At 43.1% G+C, this 20,815-nt stretch overlaps 1 protein-coding gene across 1 annotated transcript in view; it reads right to left on the minus strand.

Moving 5' to 3' along the window:
- Dnah5 (dynein axonemal heavy chain 5) overlaps window positions 1-20,815 on the minus strand; it is a 301,350-nt gene that overhangs the window by 241,940 nt on the left and 38,595 nt on the right. The gene's annotated exons all lie outside the window — the stretch shown is intronic.

Here is a 20,815-nt window from a genome sequence, read left to right on the forward strand (position 1 = left end):
AATAAAAATGTTATATTGCAACTGCTGCTCTCAAATGGCTCGTTTTATAACAATTTCACACAATTGTGGTTTTCAAGTCTTAGAGATTCGCATAGCAGGCAGCTTAATGGTACCAGTTTTTTTTTTATGTATTCTCTTCTATTTTTAGAAATAAACTTACTTCTCTTATGAAAATAAGGTGTGGCCACTGTTTTGAAAATGCACAATACAGGCAAACAAAAAGAAGCCATAAAAATCATCTGCCATCCATAAATTACTACCGTTAACGTTTTGTTCCGTCTTTACAGACTTATTTCCACACACATAAAAGAATTTAACAGATACATGAAAAAAACAAAATTCCCAATTTTGTAAACATTTTTCTTAGCCATATAGTAATGTTCTTATCTCTTATGCTTGCTGTGTATAGGTTCAGATCTGGTCTGGGAATTAATTTCTGACCTCCATTGCTCATGCTTTTGACTATGGACTGTGAATTACAATAATGAGGAGTGTTCAGTGTAACCAGGGTTAGCAGCTTAATGCTTACCCTTTCACACTCTTTGTTCATACAAGATATGCAAACATGTGTCCATGCCTATGTTTATATCATGACATAAACATAATGCATAACTTCTACATGCATTTCTTTCTTAACAATACATCAGGTTTCTTTGTAGTTTGGTACAGATTTTTCCACAACTTGGAAATGGGTATACCATAATTCATTCAACTGTTTTGCCATTAGTATACCTTCCAGTTCCCATCCGTTCCTTAAATAAATACATTACCTTTAATGCCAAGCAGTAGCTCCTAGCAAAGAAGAAAAACTGTGCCTTTTGATCAACAAACATATGCTAAACTATAATGCATGCCAGTACTATAGCCATAAACACTACCAGTAACCTCAAAATAAGCATATGGTCTGACTGTCAGGGTATGTAAAAAATGTAGACACTACAAGGTGTCATAAAGATTAAGGAAAAATACAATTTGTAGATCCCAGAAGACGGAAAGATTCTAGGTCTTCAGAGGAGGAGCAAGAAAAGGGATGTCCCAGTCTAATGTGCAGTTAAAGGAGGAAAGAGGGAAACGTGCAGGAAAGCTTTCAGAAGACTCCAGATTGAGCTTAGAGTTGAAGGAAAGTTGACATCACTCCCTAGGAGGTGAGAGGCATAAGAAAGCTCAGCACCTTCTGGAAACACAAGGCAGCCAGGGTGGGTGAGGAACAGACTGAGAAGTAAAATAGGAGATTATAAAGAAGTCACGAGATAAAATACTTCATCGGACACCTCATAACGTCCAAACATTATCTACAATCAATGACAGGGTTTGAAAAAAGGAAGACGGATGTTAGCTCTCTTTGTACTACCAGAGCTCCATCACCCTGGCAGCAGTGTGGAGAACAGATTGTCCTGAGACAAGCCTAGAGGCAGGCAAGTGGATCTCTGCAGCATCTCTAGTCTTGGAATTGTATCAGAAGCAAATTGTGGCATCATCACTACCCGTGGGCTTTTGGATGCACTGGGTTCAGGTATATCGATACACACGTGCAAGAAACGGATCAGTCCTTGGGAATGTACGTCTAGAGTTCAAGGTAAATTCATCACATACAGATAAAGAGATACAGATATAGGCTCCCAATCCATCATAGCAGGCATTATGAGTCAGACCATTCTTATGAGGAATATCCAAGCTGCCTGGTACTCTACTTCACAGATACCAGAAGATACAGAAACCAAAATGTCTCCACACATTGCCAAATATGTCCTGTGCGGTGAAATCATACCCCACTGAGAACCATTATAGACACATAATTAGGCACACCCATGGTCACAGACATAGGCAGAACATAAGATTACTGGCATAAGAACAATAATACATGTTATCTGTTGTGACTGTGAAAAACAGAACCTATAAAACCAAATATCGGGCAGGTAAGATGGTTCTGTGGGTAAAAAGCACACAGGGCTGGAGAGATGGCTCAGTGGTTAAGAGCGCTGACTGCTCTTCCAGATGTCCTGAGTTCAAATCCCAGCAACCACATGGTGGTTCACAACCATCTGTAATTGGACCTGATTCTCTCTTCTGGTGTATCTGAAGATAGCCACAGTGTACTTACTCATCATAGATATAAAATAAATAAGTCTTTTTTTTAAAAAAAAAAAAAAAGCACCTAGATGCACAAAACACATGAAACTCAAGAAGGATGACCAAAATGGGAATGCTTCACTCCTTCTTTAAAATACAAGAATACCCTTGGCAGGCAAAATAGGGAGGCAAAATTTAGAACAAAGGCAGAAGGAACACCCATTCAGGGCCTGCCCCACATGTGGCCCATACATATACAGCCACCAAACTAGATAAGATGGATGAAGCAAAGAAGTGCAGGCTGACAGGAACCGGATGTAAATCTCTCCTGAGGGACACAGCCAGAATACAGCAAATACATAGGCGAATGCCAGCAGCAAGCCTCACAACTGAGAACGGGACCCCCGTTGAAGGAATCAGAGAAAGGACTGGAAGAGCTTGAAGGGGCTCGAGACCCCATATGAACAACAATGCCAACCAACCAGAGCTTCCAGAGACTAAGCCACTACCCAAAGACTATACATGGACTGACCCTGGGCTCCAACCTCATAAGTAGCAATGAACAGCCTAGTAAGAGCACCAGTGGAAGGGGAAGCCCTTGGTCCTGACAAGACTGAACCCCCAGTGAATGTGATTGTTGGGGGGAGGGCGGTAACGGGGGGAGGACTGGGAGGGGAACACCCATATAGAAGGGGAGTGGGAGGGGTGAGGGGGATGTTGGCCCGGAAACCCGGAAAGGGAATAACAATCGAAATGTAAGTAAGAGATACCCAAGTTAATAAAGATGGAAGAAAAAAAAAAGCACACACACACACACACACACACACACACACACACACACACATACACGCACACACACACACACACACACACTCTAAATCAGCAGCAATGTCATCCATTGTAGTAGCTCTTCAATAAATGTTTACTTAAGTAAATAATTCAATCAAAGTTACGAGCACTCCCTGTTCTTGCAGAGGAGCTGGATTTGGTTAGCAGAACCCATATAACCACTCACAAACACCTGCAACTCCAGGTGCAAGGGATCCGTTGTCATCTGTGGGATGGCACCAGGCATGCCTATAGTACATTTACATACTTGGAGGTAGAACCCTCAGACACGTAAAATAAGTAAGTCTAGGGAGGAAATAAAGATTTTTTTCCAACAAAGCTATGGAGATGTAGAGACAAGGGAGTAAAAACCTTGGAGCAAAGAGCGAACGAAGTGCAAATAGAGACGGCTGAGACTGTGCAGCAATGTGGATGCAGGAGACAGTAGCATCCATCAACCGTAGCCAGCGGCCGACAGCACAGTCGTGCAGATGATTGCTCACGCTAACTAGCGTGTCTGCGAGGACTCTGTTTACAAGATGGCTGAAGCATCCACAGCTGTTTTGCAAAAGTGAGGTAGTAAAATTTCCCGGGCCCGCCATTAGATAACTTGGGCTTTGCCTTCGCATTTTAACAGCTCTGTCGAAGTCTCGAGCCACAGAACCCATGCAGCTGGGTCCGCTCACTCACAGAGCCACGTGATAGTTGCTGCCTTAGACTCTCGGGCTTTCCGTGGTTCCTAGTGCATCGATGGGCAATACAGCAACAGCATTAGGAAATTTCACCCGATGGACAAAGAGAAAAGAGTGCGTGCCTGAGAAATGGGTGATTAGGGGGAAAAATAATACAACCAAACTAAAGGCAGGCTGCTCGTTCCAGAAACTTCACTGAAATGCAAAGAAGACAGTGTATTACTTACGAAGAATTTAGAGTTAAGAACCTTTTAAGATATAAAAGGTTTCAAGAAAGTAACAATGAAAGTGCTGATAGCTCTCTGGGACATTGAAAGACAGTGAGGCAGATAGGAGGTGCACACCCACATCCTGGCACTCTAGGGAACAAGGCAGGGAACTCTAGGGAACATGATTGAACCCGGAAGCCAGTTGGGTGAGAGAGGAGGAAGGAGGGCAAAGGAAAGAAGAGCAGCAGAGAGACCTGCAAGGAGGCAGGTTGGAGACCATTGTTATCCCTCGCAGTTGACACTCATTTCTCTCAACCCGAAGGACTCACCACAGACAGCTAGAGGAAAAGAGTACACACTGGGTGTTAAAATAAATAAACAAAATAAACAGTCTGCCAATTTTCTTGCTGCGTCTCTAAAAGGGTCCTGACATAAAGTATACATCCGGTAAATGTCAAATACAAGACCACGTAAATGCATTTCCAAATGTCACTAAAACCAGGAAGATACCTTTTTCCTTTTTTTTCCCAACTGCTTTCTACCTTCCTGGCTGGGAGAAAATAAAACACTTTTCTCAGAGCGATCTCTTAGAGTCTGAACTAAGTGTTTTTAACAGCTTGAGTGCTTGGGGTCAACCAACAACAAAAGAAGAAGCAGATGTGCTGTAGCCAAACAAGAAATAAAAGGCACAGACAGAGGCAGAGAATTCAAGATTCAGTGCATCTGAAGGCTGGCAAAAGAGGCAAAAAGTCCTAAGTGAGAATCCAGCATTGCAGCACATCACTCCATGACCTGATTTTACAAGATTCCAGAGTGGGGGGGAATATGGAGAAAAGAGAGCTTGGTCTCTAAAACAGAGCTCTAATTATTCTATTTTTGCCTAACTCTCACAGAAGGAAAAACTTCCAAAGCAGTTTTTGTGTATACAAAGAAAGTGGTCAGCATGTTTTTAAAGTAAAAGTTTTCAAAGGCTATTTTTAAGCATGTTCATTTCCTAAAGACAGAGATAAAAGTTTGCTAGTCTCTGTTTTCACTGCCTTCCCTGGTACAAGGAGAGGTTTTGAATCCTGTTTAGTTTCTGCTACCATGATAGAATCAATGACATTAGGCAAATACTTAGCAATCAGATCAGTGCACTGTCAGGCTGTGAAGTTAACCTGCCCCTTTCTGGCTATTCAGGGACCTCAGCAACTAGGTGACCAGTTGTCCTGACCTGCTGTTTCCTGTTGGACATTTAGAGAGGGAAAGCACAATGTGAGTAGGAAAGCAGGAAGCACTGTGGGAGGTGATGCACCCCTATGGTCCCAGCATTGGAAAGCAGAAGAGGGAGGATCATGACTTTGAGGCCATCATGAGCATCAGATCAAGTTCAAGATCTGATGACCACTGCAGTGGTTTGAATGAGAATGGGCCCTCTAGGTTCATGTGTGTGATTGTTTGGTCCACCAGTTGGTGAAACTGTTTGGGAAGAGTTGGGAGGTGTGGCCTTGGGGGAGGTGTGTCACTAGATGGGCTTTGAGCTTTCATCATTCCCAGTTAACTCTCTGCCTCATGCTTGTGGGTGAAACACAAGCTCTCAGCTACTGCTCCAGCACCATGCCTGCCTGCCTGCCTGCCGCCACACTCCGTATCATGGTGGCCATGGACTCACCCTCTGGAACTAAGCCCCCAGTACATTCCTATTTCTGTAAGTTGTCTTAGTCATGGGTCTGCTCACAATAGAATAGTAACAAAGGCAACAGCACAATGGGACGCTGTCTCTAAAGACAACTGGCAAGAAGCAACCAGTGATAGTTAATCTTGATAGTCAATTCTATGAGATTTGTTATTGTCATGGAAACATACTTCTGGATACAGCTTTGAGGGATTTTTTTTTTTTAAGATTAGGTTAACTGAGACTGGAAGACCCTCCCTAACTCTTGGCATCACTATCCCACAGGCCGGGGTCCTTAACTGAACAAAACATAGAAAGGAAGAGAAGCCTCAACAGGTAATGTCTCTCTGCTTCCTGACCATAGCTACAAAGTGGCCAGCTGCCTGACGCTTTGCCACCACACCATGCATTCCAGGCCATGATGGATGACGGTACCAGAAACTGTGAACCAAAGTAAACCCTTCCTTCCTTAAATTGCTTTCCTTGGGGAATTTGTCACGGAAGAGTAACAGCTATACTATGTACAAAATTTTTCTCTCTCTCGCTGAGAATAAACCTTTACAGCCTCTCACATGCTACTGCTTTACCAGTGAGCAGCAGAGATGGACTTTTTTTTTTTAAAGCATTCCATATCAGTTGTTTTACACTGAATAAGCAAGCACTGAATTAAGAGATCTGAGGATAGACAGAAACATATTTAGTATCCAAGAAAATCTGGATGGCGTTAAAACACTAGTGCTGAGGTCTGCTGCCGATGCCTTGGGATAGAAGGCAGTTCGTGCACCTGCCTACATGATATGGGTGCTACTCCTCAGGCAAGGTGGCTCCCTGAACAGCAAAAAGCCAGTGTCACAGATTCTAGTCCCAGCTCCTCCACCAATTACAATTCCTCAAGTCTATCATTTAGCCTCTCCATCCTGTAATTCCCTCAACTCCAAGACCCCAGAATTGCATGAGATAGAAGTGAAATTCCATTGCTCCTCTCGTATGGACTATTTCTCAGTAAAACGTCACACAAAGTGTAGTCCTGAGATGTTAAAATCCAGATCCCAGGCAACTTCCTAATGCTGCGCACCTTCGAGAAGCTCTATGGCTTTTTCTCAAAGCCAGTCTTCCCACTGGGTTGTTTCAATTCCTGATTATTTTGCCCTGAACTCCACAACACAGTCAGTGTCTGCATCTGCACACACACACTGGGGGTGAACTGCACATACTCAGTCTTCTGTCTTGCCTCCCTGACAGGAAGTCATTAAAAAGTCCTTACAGAATGGGGATCATCAAATCACATAGCACATGGATTAAAATGTCAGGGCCAAGGCTTCGGTCCAAACTTTAAATAAAACAGGACTCTCACTAATAATGTTTCAGTTACATGAGCGTTTAAGCCTCTGCCCATTGTCATTACCTTTTGGCAGGTTTGCCTGTGACCCAGGCTCACCATTTCTCTTCCTTGCTGCTTCTCCCAATGGAAAGATGTACTTTTATCTACATTGTATTTTATACACTATCATCAGCCAATATCTTTACAGGGAGAAGTGATTGGGCAAAAGAATGGGTGAAATATAATAAATGATAGATAGATAGATAGATAGATAGATAGATAGATAGATAGATAGATGATAGATAGATAGATAGATAGATAGATAGATAGATAGATAGATAGATGATAGATAGATAGATGATAGATAGATAGATGATAGATAGATAGAGGCAGGCAGACAGATAGATAGATATAGATGGTACATGGTAGACAGACAGATAGATGATAGATAAACAGATAATAGGTAATAGAGATCTTTGTTCAAAAGCTTTTCTACATAACATGATTAGGCTATTACTTGTCTAACCTGAAGATTTCACTTTAATGAAATCCAGTTCTATATTTGTGAAGTAAACACCTTTTACTTGTTTGAGATGGGTTTTGTTTTTTTTATGTGCATGAACAGGTATAACGGTACAGTTGCTATGCAACCTGGGTAGCGTATACTAGACATTAAAGTTCCTACCTGAGATAACTGTAAACAATATTGGATCTGCAAATCATTTTCAAGTTCCTTATCTTAAATAACCAAAGTAAATGCCCTGATGATGGGTTTTGATTTAGCTGTCCATATCAATCTGAAGCCCATGGATAGTCAGTTGATCACTTGATGATTAGATTGTACTGATGAGGCCAAGGACATGGGTCTGGTCAGGACAGTCAGCCTGACTTTATTCCACTTTCCCAGCTGGTTAAAATAGGACAGTCCATGACCTTCTGTTAAGGGGAATTTATAAGGAGCATCTATCCAGATGAAATGTCTGGATTCTGACAAAATATACATTTCTTTTTTTTTTTCTAAGAATACCCAAATGACCCACTTGGCTTAGCTTATCTATCTGCCACAAACAAACATAACGTGACCCTTCTTCTCTATCTCCTGAGCATTGAAGGAAAACAAATCCCTGCTCAACACTGTCCTCACTACAAGGACACCAACACTATAGCAAACGGTGGCTTTGTTCAGACTTTCATGATATCCTCAATGCCCAGAACAGTGTCTGGTGCATACAAGAGCCTCGGGTAATATTTCAAGGGCTCAAACTGATCCTCTAAGGCAGCACTTCTCAATCTGTGAGTTGAGACCCCTTTGGAGGGTAGCATATCAGATATCCTGCCTCTCAGATATTTGCATTATGATTCATAACAGTAGCAAAATTACAGTTACAAAGTAGCAACAAAATATTTTTATAGCTGGGGGTCACCATGACATGAGGGCCTCCACATTAGGAAGGTTGACAACCACTGCTCTGACGTGTGGTGCCTTCTGAGAAGGGAAAGTGCCACCCCTAACCAAGAAGCTATTCGTAATTGATACCTGCTAAGCGAGGGAACATCAGTATTCTCCAGTGGAGAGTCACTGAGTGTACGAACCACACACCAGTGTGGGTCCCCAAAAAACCAGAACTTCTTCAAAGTAAGCCATAAAAACTAGGAAGGCCACTCACCTCTCTGTCTCCTTCCTGGGAGATCTTCAATCTTGAGGAGTCTCAACCCACATCCCATACTCAAGAGGAAGGAAAGCTACACAGAGCTCCCTGAAGGGAGTTGAACAGACAAACCTAGATGAGTTTCCCACTTACGAGCTCATATTCTTTCTGCCCAGTTAATCATGTCCCCACCTGACTGTCTACAAAAAGAGAACGTTTCCTTGGGTCCTTGATTCTTTATTTCCAAAGGCCTCTGTGCTGTGCAAAATTTTAATTAAATAATTCTACTTAGTTTTCTTCTTGTTAATCCGCGTTTGGTTATAGCCTGCGATGTTGACCTTTAAAAGGAAAGATGCCACACCGTCCTGCCCTGTGATTTGTATAATCAATGGGTGAATTAACTGGGTGATTTACTTTACATGTCACTTCCAAGTAAGGGATGGAACCAATTGCTTCAGATCGATGCGGATCTGTGATTGCAGACCAGGATTCAGTCTGATGCTGATGAGACCCAAGTAAAACTTATCCGCCCCTCCTCCCCCAAATGATGCTAACCAACTTCCTGTTCAAGTGCATCGAATTGCAGACGGTGGGGAGCAGATCTCTTACACATTTCATCCTTCCTCTTTGTCTTCCGGCCTTTTCATTTTAATCCCCGCGACTCACTTCTCCCAGCTCTGCAGGGAGTTTTCCAACCCACCCGGTCCTGCTCTTTAATTGGCTGGGATAATCGAGTTAGAACCCCTTTTCACACCTTGCCTGTTTCACTCCACTTTCGCTCTACTCTTCGCAGAGAAAGGCCCCAGCTACCCAGGAGGCAGGGCTGCTCCTTGTGAATTAAGAACTCTTGAGTGAAGTGGTCTGTGCCCTGGAGAGAAAGAACTTCCCCACCCGCAGGCTCATCCCACTCACAGCAGGTGGCCTCATTCAGCACAACCGCAGTCTCCGTAGCCGAGACAGCACTTAAACAGAGAAGGTGCCATCCAGTGGGTGTCCAAGAGTACGCTTTGGAATTTCATCTCTCTCTCTCTTGAGTTTCAAGGAGCCCTTAATCTCCTCATTTGGTAATTCCCTTTTCCGCCATTCTTTTCAGTCAAATGAAAGATTCTCTACATTTAGGAAGCATTCTAAAGATTGTAAGACACACACGTGCACGTGCGCAAGAGAGAGCCAGAGAGGTAAGAGAGAGAGGAATGTTCGGAAAGGCATACGGAAGAGCATGGGAGTGGTCTTCCGCAAGAGACAGTCACACTTCACATACCATACACAGGGTTTGTTTAGGTTTCAAAGCTATTCTAAAAGGGGCAAAGAAACCCAGATGACATTACAAAATGACTCCTAGGACACCCAAGAGACACAGAATTTGATGAGGTAACCTCTGGTTCACAGGGGTACTGGAATCTAAGAGATTCTCACTCTCAACAAAGTTAAAAGTCTCATTGACATTCCCGGAAAGCCTGTATCATTGCTATTTTAACATAACGATCTCTGTGTGAACATAATATCATCTGTACATCAGCAGCCCGTAAAGCAAATATAATATCTCTTTAGGATATGTGAACACCCCCCAAACTAACTAAGTCCGAGGTATGAATATTACCATCACCAAAACCCCCTCCCCAACCCAACATTCCATCCTCCCAACTCAACTCTTTTTAAAGGGGGGCTCACTATATCACTCTGTCTGGCTTCAAACTCAGATCAGAGATCACCCTGCCTCTCCCTCCCTAATGCTAGAGATTAAAGCAGCATGAACCACCATACCACACCCACCCAGCCAAAGGGGACTCCAGAGTTATAGATATTAATGGCATGGGGGCTTTGCAGTCCTTTAAAAGATCACTTTTAACCACTGAGTCATCTCTCCAGCCCTCCTCTCAACGCTCAGTCTGCTGTCTGCACACCAAGTAGCTGGATGTAAAAAATTTAGTGAGCTTTCACGCAGCCATTTATTTCACCACCACCACCCCCATTCAACAGTGGTTTTCTTCCAAAATCAGAACTACCTCTCTTACAGAATTCTTCTCTTACACAGTTTCCTCTGGCAACCGGGGTCATTAATTCAGGTGGCGCTGGTCCAAGCACTTAAAATATATATGTCACCATTCACATTCTATATGACACCAGGGTAAAATTTCCAAACTTCTCTCATTCATAAAATAAATCATTGTGCTTAAAGCCATCTGTCCTCCAGAATCACCCAGGAACTGCTGGTGCCTGCGCCTCCCACAAGGAAGCCTGACTTGCTTGCCCAGGAGTGGAGCTTGAGCACAGCTAATTCTCAAAACTCCCCAGCAAGCCTGTTGAGCATGAATCATTCTCTGAATGGACAATGATTGGCTGGCGCTACCAGGTTGCTGTTTGAGCATGAGCTTTAGATGGAAGGTCCTAAGAATTAGTGGGGTCCTACTAATTCTTAGTCTCTCTTTTGCTGCTTCCTAGAATTGCAAGGAAAAAAAGAAGAATGGAATAACATCATTTTTTCCGGGGAGCCTTTCCCCCTTGTATCCTGGAGCACAGTGTTTGGCATGGGGGTGGGGGATGGTGGGGGTAGCGCCAGCTGTGAAATCAGTGGAATTTGATGTGCTCTTTTTTTTTTTTTTTTTTTTTTTTTTTTTGGTTCTTTTTTCCGGAGCCGGGAAAGAACCCAGGGCCTTGCGCTTCCTAGGCAAGCGCTCTACCACTGAGCTAAATCCCCAACCCCTGATGTGCTCTTTAAAGTCTACCTCCTACATCATTACAATATGAGCATCTTTGGGCCCTAACTAGATCTGACCCAAGGATCCTCACCTGCCCATTAGAAGCAACACCCACCCCTTCTCCACTTCCCCAATAAATCCTCAAGCCAATTGCTTTCCTTGGTTCCAATGAAAACATTCTGACATGTTCAAGGTGAAATGTGGTCACCAAGCCAAACAAGTCTAGGCTTGATTAACAAAGGACACTAATCTGGCTATAGCACCAGGGAACAACAGAACTGACAGCCTCTCAGCTTCTGCCAAGTGTCAGACAGCTTAGGTTCTTTATGTCTTGACCTCTTGATATACACCACAGGGAAAACAAGCTTTGGCCTCCTGCAAAGCATCTCAGTAGGAGACATTATGCCTCCCCAAGGGAGCACTCCCATCCCCCTTAACCTCTACCCACAGGAATCCCCTGTGTAAAGCACCCTTGGGAGCAATCTGAAATCCCAACAACAGCGCTATCGTTATCGAGCATAAATGCATGCAAGACTAATAACGGGTCTCTCTGCAGCTGAGAGATAGCATCACCACCATTGTAAAATCTTCCTCCCCCAAAGACAGATGAATTCAACAGTCAAGATGACTGGCATGTGCCAGTTGTACCTTTTCTTTGGCATTAACACAATCAATCCACAAAAGTGTGCATTTTGGTTTCATTGCAGAGGGGAAAAATGAGTTAGTGTGTCTGTAATTCATGCCTTCCATGTCCATTATAAATAAATACTAAGCATCTTTACTTTCAGTCTGAGAAAAAAAGGAAAGAAGGCAGATATATCTGGACCAAGGTTTTGCTGGCAATTGAGTGACTAGACAGAGTTATTTCGAGTATTTTTTTAATTGAAAAGCGTTTGAGTTTATTATATAAGAAAAGGAAGAGATGGGCTGTCTTTTTCATGTTCACAGAACCTCTACTACACTTTGTTGCTGCTGTCACAGATACATGTGGATAAAAACAATTAACATGTCATTTTAACCTAATTATAACACAGCAGCCTGGTAGTGAAAGCCCCAGATCAAGGTTAAACAACCCCTGCCTACAGCTGTTTGCTACAGGTTCTGCATTGAGCATTTCAGCTCAAAAAAGCCCAACTACTCAATAACTATCATATCAATAGACCAAGCAAGCAATATATGTGTGTGTGATATACTGCAATATTATTCAGATAAAGCTGTTCCCGCCATACGTCAGTGAAGTGACCGTAGCTAGCATCCAAGAAACATAGATGAAACTTCCCAGAAAGACTGACTCCCAAGAGGTGGCACGTGTTGAGGAATTGAGTTCGTTAATTATATTTAAATGTTTACGCTTGATTATAATGTCTTAGACATGGTAAAGGGGGACAAGAAGTTTCCAGGAATAAGAGACCAGCTCACTCCATTACATCACAAGCATTATTGGTATCGTAGCCCAAGCTCCGTAGGGAAGAAGGTTATTTAGAAAGCGGAGACTCCTAAGAAGCGGAGTGCAAGGGAGGGACATGCTGGATTGCTTCATTCTCAAAAGCACGCATGGCATCAAGACATCTTACATTCCCCAAATTTACAATGTTTGCCAATTAAAAATTAAAGCTTATAACTAGGGACGTAGCTTAATCGTACCCAGCATGCACACAGCCCGGGAGTCAATCTTTAGCATAATAGAAACTGAATGTGGTAGAGGCGAAGGATCAGATGCTTACCGTAACGCCTTTACTTATATAGGGAGTTCAAGACCAGCCTGGGATAGAGACCCACACTCATATAATAAACAGTTCATAAAGTTGGGAAGATGGCTCAGCAGGTGGGGTCAAAGAAAAATCTGCATCAAAATCTCAGGGATGGGAGGCAAGTGTCAGAGGGCTCATAAAATATGGGACTGTCATGCCTACTCCTTCATAGCCACAAAACAGACTAGACGGTGTCATCTGGCTTGTTCCCACGTTCTAATTTAGTATAGCTCGTTCCTGGGATGGTTGGCTTGCTGTCTTGTGGCCCCATTTGAGTATCTGCCCGTTTCTCTGCTCCACCGCAGGGTCTGGATCAAATGCTGGCTCATGGCAGGCATTCATGCAAGGTCAATCCAGTTTAAGCAACTATTGGCAGAACAAACAGGCCTCTGGCCAGATGTGGAGCATCCATTGCAAAATCTGGCTTATAACCTACTAAACTCTGTCTAGCTGCTTCAAGATAGGAATTACAACATATTCATCTTTCTGTCACCCTAGGCTAGGTCTGTCCATGACCACTCGAAGGGAGACCCTTTCTGTGAGTACTCAGATATAAAGATCCTTGGCCAAGCCTAGCAAGAAGCAATAGAGTAATGTATGAGGGGAAGGCTTTGGAACACTGACAGGTGGTGGAAGGTTCAAAGTCCTCCCTGTGAGCAGCCCGTACGCAGCAGCTGAGAAGGGCCCTGTGTGGAAGATGATTCTTGTTCCCTCATCTCCCTGTCCATGGCCTCATTTCTAGAAACATTAGATTTGAGAGGTGGCAACGATCCTAAAATATATTGTGCCCTAGAATCTGCCTTAACCGTATCTAATAACCAGCAAAGTTTGCATGCCTTAAGGAATACACCGAGCCCCAAAACACCAACCCAAATGTATTTTCAACCCTAGAATAGCATCTCCCCTAAAGGCCACTCACAAATCTCTACATGTGGTTAGTTATACTCAGCCAGAAATTTGCAGTGAAGTCCAAAAGCGAAGCTCTCCTTTTACATGTGAAATACCAATACATGCAGCATGTCAGAAACTTAGTGAGCAAGCATGCTTTTCACAGATTTGCCTGGCTAGACCTCTGAAATTGTTTCAGGTCTGTTTCTACCTGGCATTAGAGGTGTCCGTGCCAGCTCCTTACCGTCAGAACACGGGTGACACTCTGCTTCCAGAGCTGTCGCCTGCCGATCCTAAACATCCCAGCAATCTGTCTGCTTTATGCAATGGCCCAGAGTCAGCTCTTCCAGAATGGTCTTCTAACTCCAAAGAGAGCTAACTGCTCACCCTCCAGTGGAATATCGCATGCAAAGACTCTAGAAGGGTCACTCTGCTGTTTCTCATGCATGTGAGTAACTCCTTATTCTCAGGATTGAGTCAAGAAGTCAGTCCATCTGTGCTGTTCATATATTCCTCCCAGAGCCTCTGCCCTGGGGCCTTTCCTCATTTCTGTGCTCCTTCGTTGTTAGGGTAATACTGTTTCCATGCTGTGCCGTTTAAGCACGCCTCTTAATCATGTTTAGCAACAAGAGAAAGCAATTTAACTGCTTGGTTGCAACCACAACTTCTAATGTTCCATTCTATTCACTGCCCAACAATAAGCTCTGAGTCAATAAAGTTTAGATTATTTCTCTGAACAGTGAGAAACCTGATCAAAGCAGAAGGCAGACAAGTCACAGCTCTGGATATATTGCTCAAGTTAAGGAATTCAGTCTTACTTTGTCTAAACAACTTTGTGTGCACAATTAACTGCCAGCCTGGTGACTAATTGTGACTAATTGCTTGATAGGCTAATTGTGACCCAAAGGAGCCATTTTCTCTCCCATAAAGAACACTGCAGCCTATTTCATATGCAAATGGAAAACGGTGTCCATAAATTACTCCTGTTCACATGGCTGCCCAAGCATGGAAACCAAAGTATCGCTTTGCATTAGACTAAACACCTAGATCTTCCTCTCTCTACACAGACGAGATGGGGGAAACATGGCTGAGTACTTGAGAGACCTCTCACCTACAATCCCTCACATCAAAGCATGTAAATGGCAGAATAGTTAAGGTCGGCGTCATTGGATCATTGAGATCCTTGGGATTTAAAGTACAGCAACTATCCAGCAATTATCACCTTTAATCCCAGCACTCAAGACGTAGAGGCAAGTCGATCTCTCTGAGTTCTAAACCAGCATGGTTTACAGAGGAGTTCCAGGACAGTTAGGACTATATGGAGAAACTCTGTCTATAAATAAATAAATAAATAAATAAATAAATAAATAAATAAATAAAGCAAGCAAGCAAGCAAATAAATTCTATCAGATTATTCAAAGATTAGCATGAAATTGAGGAGTACCCTGCCATTCAGTCCCATCAGAAACAGAATTGATAGCCAGGGTACTACCTTAATATCAGGACAGATGATCATCAAAAACAGAATTGACAGTCAGAATTGACTACCTTGTTACCTAGATAGGCGATTCACTTAGTCAAGAGCCCAAGTTAGGGTGTGGCCTCCATCTGCAGTGTTTACACAGACAGAACATTTGGAGCTGAATCTTGACGGCAAGCAAATAACAAAAGCGCATAAGTTAGAAGTATAGGGCACAAAAGAACTTTCCATTCTCCCTTGGGAGTTCAGTGCTTGAGTCTCATAACGGCAGAAGGCAGACTGACAAGGGAGAGAGCCACGCAGAGTACTGCACGCATGGGAACCACACAGGTGCCCAGCAGTTCAGTAAGATTTAGAAGCTTACATCTGTTCTTCTTAGAGAGACGAAGTATTGGGCAATTTTAGCGGAAGAGTGCATTATTTCTAGCGGAGATGAATTGACTCAAAGAACAGACAATGCCTTGGGGTGATGCTCCCGTGGTTGCCATCCCTCCTGACTGCCATTTGCATCCTTTCTTCTTCCTGCTGAGCTAGCTGGGGAAGACATTTGCAGCAAATAATGTCTGGACTATACGGACTGGAAGATGGATAAGGAGGGAGAAAGCCCTCATGGAATGTGCGGCTCTTCACGTGTTCTCACTTAAAACTTCAAAAGTATACATTAGGGAGTATCATCTTCTGCGGCGACACCGTACATAAGTATATTTGGGGGAATTGTAGACTTAACACAGAGTCTCGTGCAAAATGGAGCACTATACCTGAGTTATACCAGCCCCAAGATAATTTTCAGTCGACCTCTGTGTGTTGATAAGCAGCTGCGTATTGTTATGATTGTGAATGGTGGCCACAGGTCGCAGGAGACACACAAACTTAAGGCAAGAGAGTTTGATCATCCCTGCTTAACAGTTCAGATCAGTCCCAAGAACACTGTCAGCATGTGACCCTCAGTAGAGAAGTAAGGCCATTAAGCAATGCTCATCTTTCACTAGTTAGGTTAAACCAGTGCTACGGCCATTGCAAATGAGGCGCCACCCACGTCTCAGCAACAGCCATTCACAACATGATCTCCTGAGGCGCCACCCACGTCTCAGCAGCAGCCATTCACAACGTGATCTCCTGAGGCGCCACCCACGTCTCAGCAGCAGCCATTCACAATGTGATCTGCTGAGGCCATTACTTCTTGGGAAATTTCCTACATGTGACAGGAACCACTCATTTTGTGTTTCGGCACGCATGCCCACAACTCTCCTGAGGTTTCACCTCAAACGTCAGTCTTCAGCCACTACAGCTCAATCTCAACCCCTTTGAGCTAAGTAGAAGAAGGCTGGGTAGCTTGAGGGATCTTCTTAAGGGTCACTGACCTGAAAGAAGTCTCTGAGCCTGCCATTAAGTAGAACAAACAGAGGACGAGTACAACCAAGTTACTCACTCGCAAGGCATGTTTTTTTTCTTTGTTTGCTGGTAGTTGGAAGCCAGTTATCCAGCATTTACCAATAGCAAAATCAGGAAGGTTCTTCTACAAGCCCATTCCACCAGGCAGTATATAAAATGCACCTCGTAGGCTGAAAACAGTTAACTATACAAAAGTCCAATACTAGGAATGATGGGAAAACAGAAAGGAGAAATGGTCACATAAAGACAGAAGACTTCATCTGCAAACCCAAATACCTTCAAGAAACATATGGCATCTCACCTTTATTCATTCTCTCATCCAACAAATGTTTGTGTGTGCCTTTCATGAGGTCAGACATTGGACTACATACTACAGATAAAAAGACTAATAAACATGCAAATTTACTCAACCCTTAAAAACTATTCATCGTGGAACTGGAGAGAAGGCTCGGCACTCAGGAGCATCTGCTGTTCTTCCTGAATGTCTGAGTTGAGCTCCCAGCATCCACATTAGATATCTAGGACCACTTGTAACTCCAAGGGATCTGATGTCTTCCTCTGGCCTCCACGACCTCTGCACACATGCACATGTGTGGCATATACTTGCGCATATAGATACACATACACACAAAGAAAAGGAAACCAACCTTTAAAAATTAATCGTAAGTAAGATGCATAGTTATTCCACACTCAGGAAAAAAAAAACATGAAACGCTGCTGATTTTTACATCCTCAAATTTGATCAGGCATTCCGAATTCACAGCTCTTTAAAAAACAAAAATATGCCAGGTGGTGGTGGTAGCAGTGCCCACCTTTAATCCCAGCACTCAAGAGGCAGAGGCAGGAAGATCTCTGTGAGTTCAAGGCCAGCCTGGTCTACAGAGCAAGTTCCAGGACAGTCAGCGCTACACAGAGAAACCCTGTCTCAAAAATAAATAAATAAATAAATAAATAAATAAATAAATAGACAAAGTTAAGAGCAGAAACTGAAGGATCGGCCATTCAGAGCCTGCCCCACATGTGGCCCATACATATACAGCCACCAAAACTAGATAAGATGGATGAAACTAAAAAGTGCATGCTGAAAGGGACTGGATATAGATCTCTCCTGAGAGACAAAACCAGAGCATGTCCAATACAGCAGCAAACCACTGAACTGAGAATAGGACCCCCTTTGGGGGAATTAGAGGAAGGATTCAGGGAGCTGAAGGGGCTTGCCACCTCATAAGAACAACAATGCCAACCAACCAGAGCATCCAGGCACTAAACCACTACCCAAAAACTGTACATGGACTGACCCAGGGTTCCAACTGCATATGTAGCAATGAATAGCCTACTAAGAGCACCAGTGGGAGGGGAAACCCTTGGTCCTGCCAGTGTTGGACCCCCAGTGCAAGGGAATGTCTGGGGCGGGGGTAGGAGGTATAGATGAGAGGGGAGCACCCTTATGGGGAGGGGGAGAGAATAGGGGGCTTGTGGACAGGAAACCGGGAAGGGGAATAACATTTGAAATGTAAATAAAGAAATATATCCAATAAAAAAAGAAAAAATAAATAAATAAATAAATAAAGGCAATTCCTACCTTCAAAGCAAGCTGATAGTAAATAATTACGTGCATAATCAGAAATTAAATACAATTATAAATTGAGCAAAGCATCACTTAAGAACAAGTATAAGCTCTGCTTAAATTTGTGTTTTGTAACATTTCCTTACATTTTTGAAGAAAATTCACTAAAAGCCATTCACTTTGGGCCTTGGAAAGTGTCATGAATGGGGCAATAACAGGGTCCAACAGGCCTGGATGTAAATCTCAACTCTGTGCTCTTCCTAGCTACATACGTGTCTCCTTCCCAGCTACAGTGTCAGAACTTTTGTTTGCTAAGAGGTTGTATGTGTGCTTTCGTGTATGTGTGTGTGTGTGTGTGTGTGTGTGTGTGTGTGTGTGTGTGTGTGTGCTGATCTGTCTGTCTATGTATCTAGGACTATTGTGGTATCTCAGCATGTGATTATGTGTATCTACATGTGTGTGGACACCCATACACGCATGCATTATGCATGTGAAGGCTGGAAGCTGACTTCAGGTGTCTTCCTCAGTCACTTTCCACTTCATTTATTGAGGCTGGGTCTCTTCCTAACCCAGAACTCACCAACTCTTGCTAATCTAGCATCCAACTTGCCCCAGAGATCCCCATCTCTGCCTCTCAAGTGATGAGACTGTAAGAAATCCCTGTGCCTGCCTGGTTTTTCAGAGGGTTCTGAGGATCCAAGACCCAGCCCTCACACAAGTGTGCTAAGCAGTCCGTCTACCATCTATTGAGTCACCCCTCGCATTTGCTAGGTTTTATAAGAGAACTGAAACCATCTGTCTAATAAACATTAAAACTCTTGTTTCATGTACACTCGATAAATCAAACATATCCCCTCATTTAGAAAACAATTAGCAGCAATAACAACACAAGGAACAAATTCCTAAAGAGTGACTTTAACCTACAAATCCTAGCCTAGAGCCGTTTGGAAGCTTTTGCTTCTGACTATGTCCCAAGAAAAGAGAAATGCAAGCTTCATCTGTTACCATTGATATATTTTTCCATAAACTTCCTTCTTTAAGAACCAAAGAGAACTGTAAGGGACAACATTTCGGATGTAAATAAGTAACTAATGAATAATAATAAATTTTTTTAAAAGAATGTTCTCCTGAGGTCCAGCAGAATGGACTATAAATAATGCAACAAGGGAAGTCACACAAAATTGCAAACCCATTCTGACCTGCTCTTTCTTTGAAATTTTTACAATACAGAAATTGGGTGGGTGTTTTTCTGGGTGCTGGAGGTAGACCCAGTGCTATCCACACGCTAGGCAAGAGCTGCATGCCAGCCCTGCATGGCTGCTTCTTATATTCAGGCTCCTCTTGTGCTTGCTGTTTGCAGGCAAGTCGTGGCATAAGTGCCACCGCTGGTACTCGTACAGATCCAGTTGTCACCCCAAATATCAGGGCCACTCGGGCACCTTATATGCCGGTCCACGAGGCACTGACAGTCCATTTGAGGAAGGAGCATGTGTCCTGGCTGTTATCTGAAAATCTTCACTGACACCTTCTGGGAAGATCCGGAAAACACCACCATGGCAGCTTAGACACTGATGTCATTGGCTTTGGAAAGCCCTAAAGAATCAGACTCTAATGTGAATAGGCTTTAGAAGTTTCTCAACAGATTCAATACACTAATCTTTGCACAGATCCACAAGGTAGTGTATGAATTTCTTAAGTCTATGTTTAAGTCTAAAAGGGATTTTTTTTTTCGATTACAGAGAGCAGCATACTGCACCTGGTTAAATCGATAGTTGCACCTCAGTGCTGAAGGACACAGTGATGTGTCTTTCTCTGATGGTGGCTGAGGTCAGATGAAAGACAGTTTTATGAGCTCTTATGATCAAAGAAACTTACGAAAAGAAGGCAGAGCTTAAGGCAAGCCTTGAAGCACTGTAAGCTTTTTTAAAAGGCAGGGCATGAGAACATGTCTGGAAAATATCAAACACAAGGCAAGAGGTTGGAAACTCAAGAGAGCCTGTCTTATGTGACATCTGAGGAACAAAAACAATTGATTAATCTCTGAATGATCTGGAGGTTGCACATGGATATCTACCCCAGGGAGAGGCCTTCACAGGCATTAGGAAGTCAATGAAGAATAAATTGGTAAATTGGTAAAGGTCTTGTTCAGGAAGATTATACTGGTAGCTGTGTGCAGAAGCAATGCAGTGGAGAGAGTAAAGACGCTATCCAAGAATATGATACAAGAAAAGTAGTGGTTACCAAGGCTACCCAAAGCAGACACACACACACACACACACACACACACACACACACACACACACACACACACACACGGTAAAAAAAAGTAAATAAACTGGCAACTGACAGAAGACAGAGACACAGTGTTGCAAGGTTAATCTCTGTTGTCTGGCTTAGGTAGAGCAGAAAAATAACAGTTCTAACAGAACTGGAAAACAAGGCAAGAACAAAAAAAAAAAAGAGAAAAAAGAGAGAGAGAGAGAGAGAGAGAGAGAGAACAACAATGCCAAGCAACGAGAGCTTCCAGGGACTAAGCCACTACCCAAAGACTATACATGGATTGACCTTGGGCTCCAACTGCATAGGTAGCAATTAATAGCCTAGTAAGAGCACCA

The sequence above is a fragment of the Rattus rattus genome, chromosome 3 (assembly GCF_011064425.1).
Source record: "Rattus rattus isolate New Zealand chromosome 3, Rrattus_CSIRO_v1, whole genome shotgun sequence".
Taxonomy (NCBI): Eukaryota; Metazoa; Chordata; class Mammalia; order Rodentia; family Muridae; genus Rattus; species Rattus rattus.